This window comes from Henckelia pumila, chromosome 2 (assembly GCF_033568475.1).
Source record: "Henckelia pumila isolate YLH828 chromosome 2, ASM3356847v2, whole genome shotgun sequence".
NCBI classification, from domain to species: domain Eukaryota; kingdom Viridiplantae; phylum Streptophyta; class Magnoliopsida; order Lamiales; family Gesneriaceae; genus Henckelia; species Henckelia pumila.
The window spans coordinates 64,064,881-64,079,571 of record NC_133121.1 but is presented as its reverse complement, the minus strand read 5'-3'; the positions used below and the strand labels follow the sequence as shown (position 1 = coordinate 64,079,571).

Genomic DNA, 14,691 nt, shown 5'->3' with positions numbered 1-14,691 from the left:
CGCATGCCCTCCTTGGAAAAGTCGTCCATTCCCTTGGGAATTTTGACACCCTCAACCTCTTTAGTAGGTATGTAGAGACCTTTCACAGTAACTTTCCAAAGATCATAATCTACGGATTGGATATATATGGACATTCGGTTTTTTCAATATCCGTAGTTTATGCCATTGAAAAGAGGAGGACGATTTGTTGATTGCCCTTGAGCATAGTCGCTCGCTAGATTTGCCATAGAGCCTTTTTGAAAATATTTTGTAAAAAGGTGGCTTTGATACCACTTGTTAGAACCTAATGGGGGGGATTTAGGTTCTATTGGCAACTTTAGCAATTTAAAGCGATTATGCAAGTACGCAAACAGAAGACTTAAGCAATCAAATAATAAGTGCGGTAAATAAATGCGTAATGTAAATAAAGCAGTAAAAGGGATAAGAGATGTTTATGGAAGTTCGACGATAAATCGTCTACGTCTCCCCTTCTTGGTTAAGTCGATTAACCAAGGATCCACTAGCACTTCGAACGTCTTGGCCTTGATGGCTCCAAGGATAGCCTTACAACTTGACACGATCACCGCGCCGATACAACTCAATACTCTTGGCCTTAAGGGCTCAAAGGATAGCCTCAACACTCGTAAAATACACTTGGCTTCACACACAAGTGTTTACAAAACCGAGCAACCAACTCACAAACAAACAACCCTCTATTTTACAACCCCGTATACAACTCGATATGTGAATATATTTTGAACACTCAAAAGGGGCTACAAATTGCTCAACAAATGGCTTGAATAATGCTTGAAAGGATTGAGAGACTTGAAGATGTTGGGATATGTTGAATGGCCTCGGAATACCTCCTTTTATAGCTGAAAATTCGGCATCGATGGAAATTCCGATCCCTGCATCGGAGCTTCCGAAATTTAAATTCTGAGACACGCGGGTGTACTGGATCGGAACGTCCGATCCACTTCGGAGCTTCCGATCGGCGCAATAAATGTGTTGTCGGGCAAAAGTCTTTCGGACAAGATTATCAGGCGGTCGTTCAAGATCGGAACGTCCGATCACGTTCGGTGATTCCGATCTTCTTCACTTCGTTGCATCCGATCGGCTTCCGAACAATATAATATTCTTAGAAAATGATCGAACCTTCCGATCATAGATCGGAGCTTCCGAACTTCTTCTACGTAGCTTTCATTCTTCATTCCGAACAATATAAAACTCCCTAGAAATAGATCGGAGCTTCCGAACCCTGATCGAAGCTTCCGATCTACCCTTAGCTTTCGAAGACGCTTCTGATCATGATCGGAGGTTTCGATCTCCAATCGGAGCTTCCGATCCCGTAGCAGTATACTTCTTTGAATTTTGTTTCTGATCTTGAGTATGAATTTAGTCTTAATTCATCTTGAAAATTTTAACTCTGTAATAAGCTCAATGTAAATATTAGTAACATTTTAACCTAGTTTTGTTAATCATCAAAACATAGAGAAATAAAACTTGTTAATGCATTAAAAATATTAATCTCATAATTCGAGATTTATATGCGTTTAAGGCATAAAACATGTAAATCCTTGCACTAAACACAAACAAAAACAAATGGCGCATAATTCTGCTCAAAACAAAGCAATTAACTATGAATATCAATGCAAATTAAGTGCACAAAATGCACTTATCAAATTCCCCCAAACTTAAATTTTTGCTAGTCCCGAGCAAAACTAATTAACACTAAACTCCAAAAATTCATAACACTCATGCAATCAATCAAGAATAATCAAGAAATACTATGGATTAATGGCCTCAGCAATATTTTCAAATGAAAAATTTTCAAATCCAATCATATCTAACCTACTAACACTTTGAAAATTAAAACGCAAACTAGTGAACCTCAGAGACTTACAAATCCCACAACTCACGTTTCAAAATGATCTCATCCAAATTCAATTCACACATTCATAAATCATGAGGACCTTTCAAGGTATCGCAAGATCAAAGTTAAGGATATTCAATTAAAAACACTCACAATCGGTTTAATGCAAAGAAAGATAGTGTTTGCGTGTTTTGATAAAAAATTCATACTCATTAAAAGTGTCAATCAACAGTCCATAGGCTAAATTCTCGCAACCCTTCTCCACTAGTATATTGGGCGACTGTGACTCGGTCAATAGGACTTATGAGCTTGTAATGTAAGGCCTGGTTTATGGCTATAAACGAAGGATAACAATTCAAAGAAGGGAGTAAGCTATGATCAATCAATAGATTCCAACTCATTTCTATACTCCATCTAGCTCAAATTCGTTAAACCATTGATTTCATCACTTTTTTTTTCCTTTTTTTTTTTTCAGAAATTCACATTCTTTTCTTTTTTACCTTTCTTCTTCTTATTTTTGCTCAACACATAATTCCATCAATCAGATTCAATTTAGGAGCATACAAAATTTTCCTTCATTACTTACTCCCGCAGGGTAGGAATTAGTGTTTAGGTTATTCATCAGGTAGTGAATGTGGGACCTTGAAAAATGCCGAATGGGGGTTTATCACACGTTTTCACACATGCCATCCGTTTTTCAATTAGGCTCAAACAAGGTACTAAGGATAATTATATTAGTGGGTAGCTCGGAAGGCACAAACAAATTTCAGAAAGATTTCCTAAATCATTCCTAAGTCGCAGTTTACCCTTATCTCGCATCGAAGGGTGTTTGAACTAGTTCTAGACAATTCTCAATTCCCAATTAAATCGCATGAATTTCAACCAGTGCAGAAACAATAATCATCAAAAGTGAACGATGATTTTCAACCAATTTCAGAATGTATACCTCATATACTCATATATCTTTGTGAAAGCTCAATAGGAAAACTAGAGATATAATTAATTTAATAAAAATTAGGCCCAAAAATCCAAACAATGCCTCAATCATATCCATGTTTGCACGTTTCAAATTCAGACTTAAGCATAAATCACAGAGCATATAAGAATTTATTCATCTACTTGGTTTTACCAGTTCAAAATTGATCAGATAGGTCGAATCATGGAATTCAGTTACCGAAAAAGAATATTTTCATCATTGGACATCTTTCCATTTCTTTCTTGACTTCTTGAAATAAATTCCACTCACTTCAACTTAAATGCAACAAAAAACTTAAAAGAAAGCACACCAACAACAAAACCATAATTCCTAAATCACAGCAGGCAAAAACAGCAAAAACATCAAAAATTAAACTAACAAATTTGGAAACCCCCCAAACTTAGGTACAATCATTGTCCTCAATTATATGACCAGAATGATTAAAGGACATGTACCTTAAACGACGACCGTCAGTGGTCGCCGCCATCATATTCCACAGCAGAATTAGCAGGATCCGAGAAACCAGAAGTGGGTGGCCACTGTGGGTATGGAGGAAATGGATGTGCCGAGCTCGCAGCATGTGGAAACTGATGGCTCAAGGCGTCCGTAAACCCCATCATGTATGTAAGGCCCTGAAAATATGAATATTAATTACGGAATTAGATATTTAAATTTCGTATTTGGAAATATTCAATTTGGAAATTATGGAAGTTAGAGAGGTAATTTCCGAGCCGAAAATATTTAATTTGAGAATTTACGGATATGTGGGAATTAAATTCCAGGATTCTTAAATTAAAAGAATAAAATATTTGGGTTGAATATTTATGAGATTGAATATTTTTATTATGAGTTTGGATATAAAGAGGATTTAATTTGAAAAAGAAACTCGAGCAGGGACTAAATTGCAAATATCGAAGTTTTAGGGGCTAAACTGCAAAAATGGGATTTGACTTGTCAACAAGAGATTTATATTACACTTTGCACGTGTATATCTTTCCCTTCAGCAGCATCAAGAACGAGAGAGATATGAATAAACGTTTCAAGAATTGATTTGTTAAATGTGAGAAGCTTGGGGACCAAAATGCAATTTTGGTCATGATAGTGGATTACACGTGTGATGTGTATGGAATGGCATGAAATATCAGATTTCCATCAGATTTCCAACGAGAGAAGAGGCTGAAAACTTAGAGAATTAATTCCATGGCCGATTCCTAAGTTCCACAATTTGATAGAAATTGATCCGGTTGGTAGAATTTCAAATTGATCGTATATTTGCGATCACGGCTTCGAGTGCTACACTTTGACGTAAGTTTGGCTAAATTCTACCATGTTTTAATTTTAAGATGTTGGTAGAATTACGATTTGATTGTATAAACGTGTTCTAATATACGACGATAGTATATTTAAGACGGTTCGCAAAAAGATCGTCGTTTGGACATGTTTTTCAATTATCGATTAGTTTCTGAAATTCTGGAATTTTTAGGCTATTGGTTTCGTGTGATATGGATGGAATTGAATATGAAAATGAGACTAGTTGATAGATAAGATGGTGTCTATGCTTTTGGAATTACCGAATTCGAGTCGTTACGCCGTCGATTTTGTTTGTTGAATTTCTGAAAAATGCAAGTGTTGGATTTGAATGTGTAGTGATGAAATGATATTGATATGAAGTATATATCAATGTTTGAAGGATGTATAAGTGGTTAGAATTATTAGATAGAACTTCTCGGTGCCGATTTGTAATCGATACGATACCGGTTTTAATGTTGGTTTTATTGGCAAGCTTTGAAGTGTTTAAGCACTTGTGAGATTAGATGAAATTTGAATTCTAATATGTGACTTGTAAACACTTCAATTCAGATTTAAGTTGGAAGGTATCGAAGTCGAGTCGACGAGTTCGGAATTGATTTGAAATGAGCAACAAGTTCAACACAACTAGCTCTTGGAATAGCAAGAAGGTTTGAGCAGATTTTGAAGAAGCTTGTTGTGTGATCAGAAGTTACAAGAGGTTGAGAAATAAAGATCAAGATCAAGGTATGATTTGACATTAAATTCAACAGGTAGAATAACTCAAAAATGTGGTGGTTTTCGAGTTTATTAAATCACATACATGCATGATTAGTTGTTTTACTTAATCTTATGTGATCTATATGAATTACTTGCCTTAATTGATTTAGTTGATTGATATATGAGATGTTTGATTCAAACATGATTTTCTTATTGAGATTGATGCTTGATACTTATTTGAAATTAATGAGTATATATTACTTTGAAATATTGAGTTGTGGTAGATTGGTTATAGAGTTCAGAGTAAACCTCTTGAGCCACAATTCTTTCGAAACCTTGAAAACATAATCGAAAAGAAAATATTGGACGTGGTGAACTTGTATATGAGAGGCTTGAAATCTGACTTGATTTCTTTTTTCCACGACTCTCAGTATAGTGTTCACAGTCCAGGGAATACACGATTGTTACCACCTCGAGCGGGAGTGTAGGTGGGAGGCTTGATTTGTGGCCTTATTATATTCCCGGGATCCCAACGAAATGATTTTTGAAATTATCGATTATGTGAGACTGGAATCCTTGAACCCTTGACGTATCTTTGAGTCTGTATATTATTGAATGAATTTTTCCTTGAATGATATTCGACAGGTAAGGGTATCAATAAAGGATAATTGTAATAGTATTTTAATTGTTTTAGTTATATCTACTTGATTTATATAGATGTCTTTCATACTGAGATTTATTCTCACCGGAGTTATCCAGCTGTTGTTTTGCTTGTATGTGTGCATTGCATCAGGTTGAAGAGTAAGCGAGTCGGACTTGGCAAGGAATCGAGAGATTGAGATATTAGAGTGGAGACTCGGGTGTTAGAAGAAGTTTATGTTTTGTCAAACATGTTAGATTTGGATTCCAATGTTTAGATGTTAAAACATTGGTTGAGACTTTAATAGTTTTTCATGTTTTGATATTTGTATTAAAGCTTGAGACTAGATTTTAATCTAGAAGTATATAATGTTGCTACCTTGGAATCTAGTTGAGTTACTTTTTGTAGGTTCAACATGTAAACTTGAGATTGTTTATGTGAAGAGTTGGAACTCTACTTGTTGTAGAATCTTATGATGGGGCTTTGATGTTTCTTGTATAATTATGCTTCTAGTCTTGATGTTATTTTTGGGGAGTTGGCTTGTACATGTTTTTATTCCCTTGATAGGTGTTACGAATTATTAGCATGCTATTATGTGATTTATACATAGAACTAGTAGCATGTATGAGATTCATGTTAGCTTGGTTATACCTTGTAGCTTGCCTTTAGATCATTCTATTATGAATTTGAGATGCTTAGAATGTTTCAAGCTCTTTAAATTTTGCATAAGACAGCAACAGCAGTTTCTGAATTTTCTGCATAGAACATTCTCGCTCGATCGGTGAACTTCAACCGATCGAGCGAGGCCATATTTTCTTCGGGCAGAAAGTTGCTGAATTTGTACTCGCTCGATCGGTGAAATTTTACCGATCGAGCGAGGCCTTGTTATTTTTAAAAAAAAAATTATTTTTAGGCCTTTGATTGCTTGATCTTAATTCATGTATTGGATTAAATGTTTAGTATTTCATCTTGTATAAATTGTTCTGATTTGAGAGACTAGTGCCCGAGTCCTCACAACAGGTGGTATCAGAGCGTAAGTTCTTGGATTAAGATAGAAGTTGAGCGGGATAGATCGAGTCACATGCATTTTTTTTAGTATGGCTTGATTGTTGCTTTACTACAATTGATAAAATGTATGTGAGTGTGATTTACTACTTGGAGAAATTATTTGAGTACATGCTTAAATACTTATGTGCTTACTTGATTATGTGAATTCATATGAATATTTGAATTCTTTGTAAGCATGTTTCTTTGAATAGCATGAAGAGTTGTAAGCATGTGTAATATGACAAAACATGAGATTATATGTATTTCTAACGATTTGAATAGTATAATCTCTGTGTTGCTTATGAATTTTCTTTTGAAGTAAATCAGGTTATTAGGGTGATGTAAGCACCCTAGATTGAACCGAAAACAGTACTCCGCAAGTGAAGTCAGTACCTTCGACTGAACAGATCAGTATTGTAGTAAACTATCAGAATCGATGGATGCTACACTCACACGGATGGAGGTGCTATATGAATGATTTCTGACGTATAATCCGCCAACTTTTAAAGGTACAGAAGATACCAGTGCTTGTGAAGGTTAGTTAGAAGAGCTTGATCAATTGTTTGAATCTTTAGACTACTCTGATGAACGAAGAATCAAGCTTGTAGTATACCAACTGCAAGATTTAGCAAGAAGCTGGTGGTTTGCAACGAAGAAATGTCTGGAAAACAGAGGTATAGTAATTTCTTGGCAGGTATTTAAGACTGAATTTTGTCAACAATTTCTTCCGAGATCTTATAGAGAAGATAGAGCAGGAGAATTTGTTAACTTGCAACAAGGAAATATGACTATAGACGGGTATGTTGCAAAATTCTCCAACTTGCTCCGATTTGTTCCTCACGTGAATCAGGATGAAGAAGTCCAAACGAATCTGTTTATCAATGGACTGAATCCGGAAATTTATGCTTGGATAGATGCGGGAAGACCGAATAGATTGGCTGATGCTATTGACAGGGCTAAAAGAGCTGAAGCCGGTTTTATGAGACATAAAGAAAGTTCAATCGTGCCTCAGCATTTCGAACAACCGCACTTTCAGTCACAATTGTCATCAAAGAGCAGCTATGAGGCAGGAGGTAGTGTTAGTGGAAGTGAAGATCGATTACAGCATTTGAAGCAACAGTTCTAGTGGAAGTCTGGAAGTAGCTCTTCTAGATCTAGCAGACTGAAGCAACTTCGTATGAGTCAGAAAGCAGAATATGCCGGCGAATACTGTACTCATTGTGGAGGAAAACATGTTAGCAATGAATGCCGAGGAACTTTAGGAAAATGTCATCGTTGCTATCAAGTGGGACATTTTTCGAGAGTGTGTCCTAATCCATGGGGAACAAGGAGAAACTTGAATGAAGATCCAACTCTGAGGCAACAAGCATCTACAAATACTTCGGTTCAAGATGCACCAGATGATAATATTACAGGTATATTTGAACTTTATGTAATTTTCCTGCATACTGATAAATCTGGGTGCATTGCATACAGAGATAACTGAGTAATTTATTATGTTTCATACACTGTTATCTGAAGTAGTTGCTATGTGCTAACCTTGGTAAACGACTATGAAAGAAGATATCAGTACTTGTATCAGAAAGCTGAATTATAGTTTGAAGGAAATCAGATTGAATTTAATTTGATTGTGTTACTTGAAATATAGTACGAGTTCCCAAATTCAGGTTCCACTTTATTTTGGGTATTGAATAAGTTTATGGATCAATCATGATTATTTGGGACGAGTTTAGAGATTTGATAAGATGATTACGAAAATCAGTTACAGTTGAGCCTTCTCTTTGATTTTACTGGATCTACTATATCATAGAATTATGACTCTTGAATTTCTTGATATCAATTATGAGGTTTTGTATTCGACCTCGATTGATTTTGATTGACTCTTATTCCTTGTTAGAGTCTTATTTTACTTCACTCACTTAAAGTCGAGATGCAAGTGAGTTGTTTTCACTTTGCAGATTTTGTCGTTCAGAATATTTGATCTTTGGATGACCTCTACTTAAGTAAGTTTCTTTGATTATGAATTTCAAGAGTCGTTGATCATTTGGTATATACATTCGGTATATTTTGATGATCTTGGGCTCGTAACTGATCGAAATTTGGATTCAGAGTATCAGTAAGAGTTTTGAATTGATTGTATGATTTTCCAAAACTTGAGAAATAGAAAGAAGAAATTGGAAGAATGCTTGATCGACTGATTAAAGATCTGTTCCTTTTGTTCTTGAGTTCTATATAGATCATCAACCACTCAGTATTGTTGCAATCCACACTATGTTAGATTAGTTTGGAAAGATTAAAGCAATATTGAGATTAAATCAAGCGATTAGAATTGTTTGAGAATGCCAGATGGAGATATAAAACAAGATGGTAGATCAGAAATAATGGATTTTGAGATGAATATTCGTTTGATTGTGCCTGATAATCTAGACATGAGATATCACATTCTGGAAGAGGCACACTACAAAAGATTATATATCCATTCAGTTGTTTGGAAATGTTGTATGAATTACTTGGAAATCAGTATTGGTAAAAGAAAATGGAAGAAGATATGAAAGAATTGTGTTTCCAATACCCATGTTTCCAGTATTAGAAGCAGAAAAGAAGAAACTGAGTGATCTATGAATCAGTTTAGCAACTCTAAAGTCGAAACAAGAATAATTTTTCGACAGATTTTAGTTCGAAATTACTTAAATCGTCATGAGTTTGCGATTTGTATTGAAATAGATTCGTCAGATTTAAGAATATGCTGTATTAGTTGTAGTATCGATATGAGTTGCTAACTGTTAAGAAGTTAGTGATATGATGAAATTGCAGGAAATTGTTGAAATTTATTGTCGAGATAGAGATTTCAGATTTAATTGGTAGATTGTGGCATCGATTTTCAGAAGTTCTGAGTGTTTGATTGCTTTATGCCACCCTTTGATTGATGGATTGTCTGAGGTGACTATCCAGATTTGAGGAAATGCTCAGAACTATAGTATCTGATTCGATACTAACTGGTAGATTTTGCCAAATGTTTATTGCAATTCCTGTAACCGTTACTCGATTGATATATAAATCGTGTTTTTTTTATTAAGAAATGAGAAGAAAAGCAGAAGTTTCTTTGTGATGATTCGGTATTGCAACAGTATCGGTGATCAGATCAGATATGGCTTAATAAAAGACATAGAAAATGAAGATTGATTCGTACCGAATTTGAACAGAGCATATTAGACAGAGTCAGAGTTTGAAACTTGAACATAATGTTCAGTGAGAAATGCTCTCTCCGGAGCAATATCTGATTCAGAAAAGAAATTTAATTATGATTTAATGAATAATCAATACAGATTTTGGTCAGAAAGAAGAAGAAGATAAGATATCAGAACAGACATCTAAAGCTCTTAGAATTGAAGTAAGAATTACTTCAGTCAGCTTTACAGTCTACGAGATTCAGTAGTACGATTGAATGCGATTTCGAGGACGATATCATTCCTTAGAAGGGAGGAATTGTAAGGCCCTGAAAATATGAATATTAATTAATGAATTAGATATTTAAATTTCGTATTTGGAAATATTCAATTTGGAAATTATGGAAGTTAGAGAGGTAATTTCCGAGCCGAAAATATTTAATTTGAGAATTTACGGATATGTGGGAATTAAATTTTGGGATTCTTAAATTAAAAGAATAAAATATTTAGGTTGAATATTTATGAGATTGAATATTTTTATTATGAGTTTGGATATAAAGAGGATTTAATTTGAAGAAGAAACTCGAGCAGGGACTGAATTACAAATATCAAAGTTTCAGGGGCTAAACTGCAAAAATGGGATTTGACTTGTCAACAAGAGATTTATATTACACTTTGCACGTGTATATCTTTCCCTTCAGCAGCATCAAGAACAGAGAGATATGAATGAAGGTTTCAAGAATTGATTTGTTAAATGTGAGAAGCTTGGGGACCAAAATGCAATTTTTGTCATGATAGTGGATTACACGTGTGATGTGTATGGAATGGCATGAAATATCAGATTTCCATCAGATCTCCAATGAGAGAAGAGGCAGAAAACTTAGAGAATTAATTCCATGGCCAATTCCTAAGTTCCACAATTTGATAGAAATTGATCCGGTTGGTAGAATTTCAAATTGATCGTATATTTGCGATCACGGCTTCGAGTGCTACACTTTGACGTAAGTTTGGCTAAATTCTACCATGTTTTAATTTTAAGATGTTGGTAGAATTACGATTTGATTGTATAAATGTGTTCTAGTATATACGACGATAGTATATTTAAGACGGTTCGCAAAAATATCGTCGTTTGGACATGTTTTTCAATTATCGATTAGTTTCTGAAATTTTGGAATTTTTAGGCTATTGGTTTCGTGTGATATGGATGGAATTGAATATGAAAATGAGACTAGTAGATAGATAAGATGGTGTCTATTCTTTTGGAATTACCGAATTCGAGTCGTTACGCCGTCGATTTTGTTTGTTGAATTTCTGAAAAATGCAAGTTTTGGATTTGAATGTGTAGTGATGAAATAATATTGATATGAAGTAGATATCAATTTTTGAAGGATCTATAAGTTGTTAGAATTAGTAGATAGAACTTCTCGGTGCCGATTTGTAATCGATACGATACCGGTTTGAATGTTGGTTTTATTGGCAAGCTTTGAAGTGTTTAAGCACTTGTAAGATTAGATGAAATTTGAATGCTAATATGTGACTTGTAAACACTTCAATTCAGATTTAAGTTGGAAGGTATCGAAGTCGAGTCGACGAGTTCGGAATTGATTTGAAATGAGCAACAAGTTCAACACAACTAGCTCTTGGAATAGCAAGAAGGTTTGAGCAGATTTTGAAAAAGCATGTTGTGTGATCAGAAGTTACAAGAGGTTGAGAAATAAAGATCAAGATCAAGGTATGATTTGACATTAAATTCAACAGGTAGAATAACTCGAGAATGTGGTGGTTTTCGAGTTTATTAAATCACATACATGTATGATTAGTTGTTTTACTTAATCTTATGTGATCTATATGAATTACTTGCCTTAATTGATTTAGTTGATTGATATATGAGATGTTTGATTCAAACATGATTTTCTTATTGAGATTGATGCTTGATACTTATTTGAAATTAATGAGTATAGATTACTTTGAATTATTGAGTTGTGGTAGATTGGTTATAGAGTTGAGAGTAAACCTCTTGAGCCACAATTCTTTCGAAACCTTGAAAACAGAATCGAAAAGAAAATATTGGACGTGGTGAACTTGTATATGAGAGGCTTGAAATCTGACTTGATTTCTTTTTGCCACGACTCTCAGTATAGTGTTAACAGTCCAGGGAATACACGATTGTTACCACCTCGAGCGGGAGTGTAGGTGGGAGGCTTGATTTGTTGCCTTATTATATTCCCGGGATCCCAACGAAATAATTTTTGAAAATATCGATTCTGTGAGACTGGAATCCTTGAACCCTTGACGTATCTTTGAGTCTGTATATTATTGAATGAATTTTTCCTTGAATGATATTCGACAGGTAAGGGTATCAATAAAGGATGATTGTAATAGTAGATTAATTGTTTTAGTTATATCTACTTGATTTATATAGATGTCTTTCATACTGAGATTTATTCTCACCGGAATTATTTTGCTGTTGTTTTGCTTGTATGTGTGCATTGCATCAGGTTGAAGAGTAAGCGAGTCGGACTTGGCAAGGAATCGAGAGATTGAGAGATTAGAGTGGAGACTCGGGTGTTAGAAGAAGTTTATGTTTTGTCAAACATGTTAGATTTGGATTACAATGTTTAGATGTTAAAACATTGGTTGAGACTTTAATAGTTTTTCATGTTTTGATATTTTTATTAAAGCTTGAGACTAGCTTTTAATCTAGAAGTATATAATGTTGCTACCTTAGAATCTAGTTGAGTTACTTTTTGTAGGTTCTACATGTAAACTTGAGATTGTTTATGTGAAGAGTTGGAACTCTACTTGTTGTAGCATCTTATGATGGGGCTTTGAAGTTTCTTGTATAATTATACTTCTAGTCTTGATGTTATTTTTGGGGAGTTGGCATGTACATGTTTTTATTCCCTTGGATAGGTGTTAAGAATTATTAGCATGCTATTATGTGATTTATACATGGAACTAGTAGCATGTATGAGATTCATGTTAGCTTGGTTATACCTTGTAGCTTGCCTTTAGATCATTCTATTATGAATTTGAGATGCTTAGAATGTTTCAAGCTCTTTAAATTTTGCATAAGACAGCAACAGCAGTTTCTGAATTTTTTGCATAGAACATTCTCGCTCGATCGGTGAACTTCAACCGATCGAGCGAGGCCATGTTTTCTTCGGGAAGAAAGTTGCTGAATTTGTGCTCGCTCGATCGGTGAACTTTTACCGATCGAGCGAGGCCTTGTTATTTTAAAAAAAATATATTTTTTTTTAGGCCTTTGATTGCTTGATCTTAATTCATGTATTGGATTAAATGTTTAGTATTTCATCTTGTATAAATCGTTCTGATTTGAGAGATTAGTGCCCGAGTCCTCACAATGTAATTAATAAAAACGCCAGATGTATGCTGGAACTCACGAAACTCATGTCTGTGCTGGCGTAGCTCCTTCTCAAGGTAAGTGACAAGATCGTTCATGGAAGGAGGAGCCACATGATGTGGTTCTGGGACTCGTCTGGCGGCAGCTCGTGCATTAAATGCTCACCTTGCTTCACGTTCACGCTGCTCAGATTCAGGATGTAGCACCTAAAATCCAATCTATTAAATCGCATGCATTAAATTAAATAAATATTATGATTATTATTTTTAAGTTTAATCGATTTAAAATTATTTATCTTAATTATTTGTTAATAAAATATTAATTATTTATTTAAGTGTTTCTATTGTACTAACTATTTAATTAATTCTTTTAATTGCCTAAGTTTAATTGCCAAAATGATTTTTATTGTGCAACTTATTTGTTTTAAATATTTTAAAGGTTTAAGTTTGCTTAATTAAATGATTCTAATTATTTAGTTTATTCGTTTAAATGATCCAAACTGTCCCACTTATTTATTTAAAATTATTTAAGTTTATTGGATTGTTATTTAAATGATTTTAGCTGTTAAGCTTATTTATTTAAATATTTTTGGATTTTCCAACTTATTTGTTGTAAATAACTTAAGTTTAGCGGTTAGTTATTTTAAATCATTTTAAATGTCTAATTTATTTATTTAAATGCTTTCAATTGTTCAAGTCGTTTTAAAGATTTTTATTTCGCTTGTGTATTTATTTAGGTGACTTTCAAGCAATCGTTTAATTTATTTAAATTATTTTAATTGCTCAGTTTATTATTTAAATATTTTATTTAACATTGTAACATTAAAATAACTAAATTATTGATTTTAATTTCTAAGTTAGTGTTTAAATTCCTTGAAATGTTTATTTGTTTTTGTGACGCCTAAGTTTCATAATTTAAACTCCATGTCTAATTTAGCCTGGATATTTAAACTCCTAAATTCATGATGATTTAAATGCCTTAAAATTTCCTTAGAATTTAATTTCTCAAATATTTAAATTTATTTACTTGAGATATTTGAAATTTGTGTCATTCGGCTCCAGCACGTGGCAAAGGTGGTCACGGCGGGAAAAATCTCTTATTTAAAATTTGCATGGCCAAAAATTCTTGAGAGTTGAAGAAAATAAAAAGAAAATTTTATTTTAAATTTTTGGGTAAAGAAAATCGCGTAAGCGCATTCTTGCGCGTAATTTCCAATATTTCTCAAAATTAGCCTTTTTGGACCCGGACTAATGAAATTCTATTTTTAATATTTAAATTGAATATTTTAGACTTATAAATTTAAAATGAGTGAAAAATTTTAAAACCTAAAGTTGTAATAATAAAAGTAGCACTTTTACTAGTGAAAAAGCACTTTTGTGCACATTCTACACTCACACCATCTACCTATACATACAGATTGTCCCCTGTTGAAATTGATCCATTTTCATGTGTGTTTGATTGATTTTAAGCCTCTCATTGTGTTAGGCAAGTCTTATAATGCATATGATTTGAAATGTTGTAAATTTAATCGAGTTTGCGGCGTTGGATTGAAATATTTTGTATGAATGGATGGAAGGAGTGGAGGGGCTGCCTTGGTATGTTCTTTGGGATTAAGCATGTGTATTTGGATGTGTTAGA

General features: G+C 33.9%; 1 long non-coding RNA gene across 1 annotated transcript; it reads left to right on the top strand.

Annotated features, from left to right (window-relative positions):
* The first annotated feature begins 4,031 nt into the window (after positions 1 to 4,031).
* LOC140879828 (uncharacterized) lies at positions 4,032 to 5,711 on the top strand. Its single transcript, XR_012149519.1, has 3 exons — positions 4,032 to 4,133; positions 4,689 to 4,862; positions 5,629 to 5,711. It is a non-coding gene; the product is annotated as an uncharacterized lncRNA (long non-coding RNA).
* Positions 5,712 to 14,691: the final 8,980 nt, after the last annotated feature.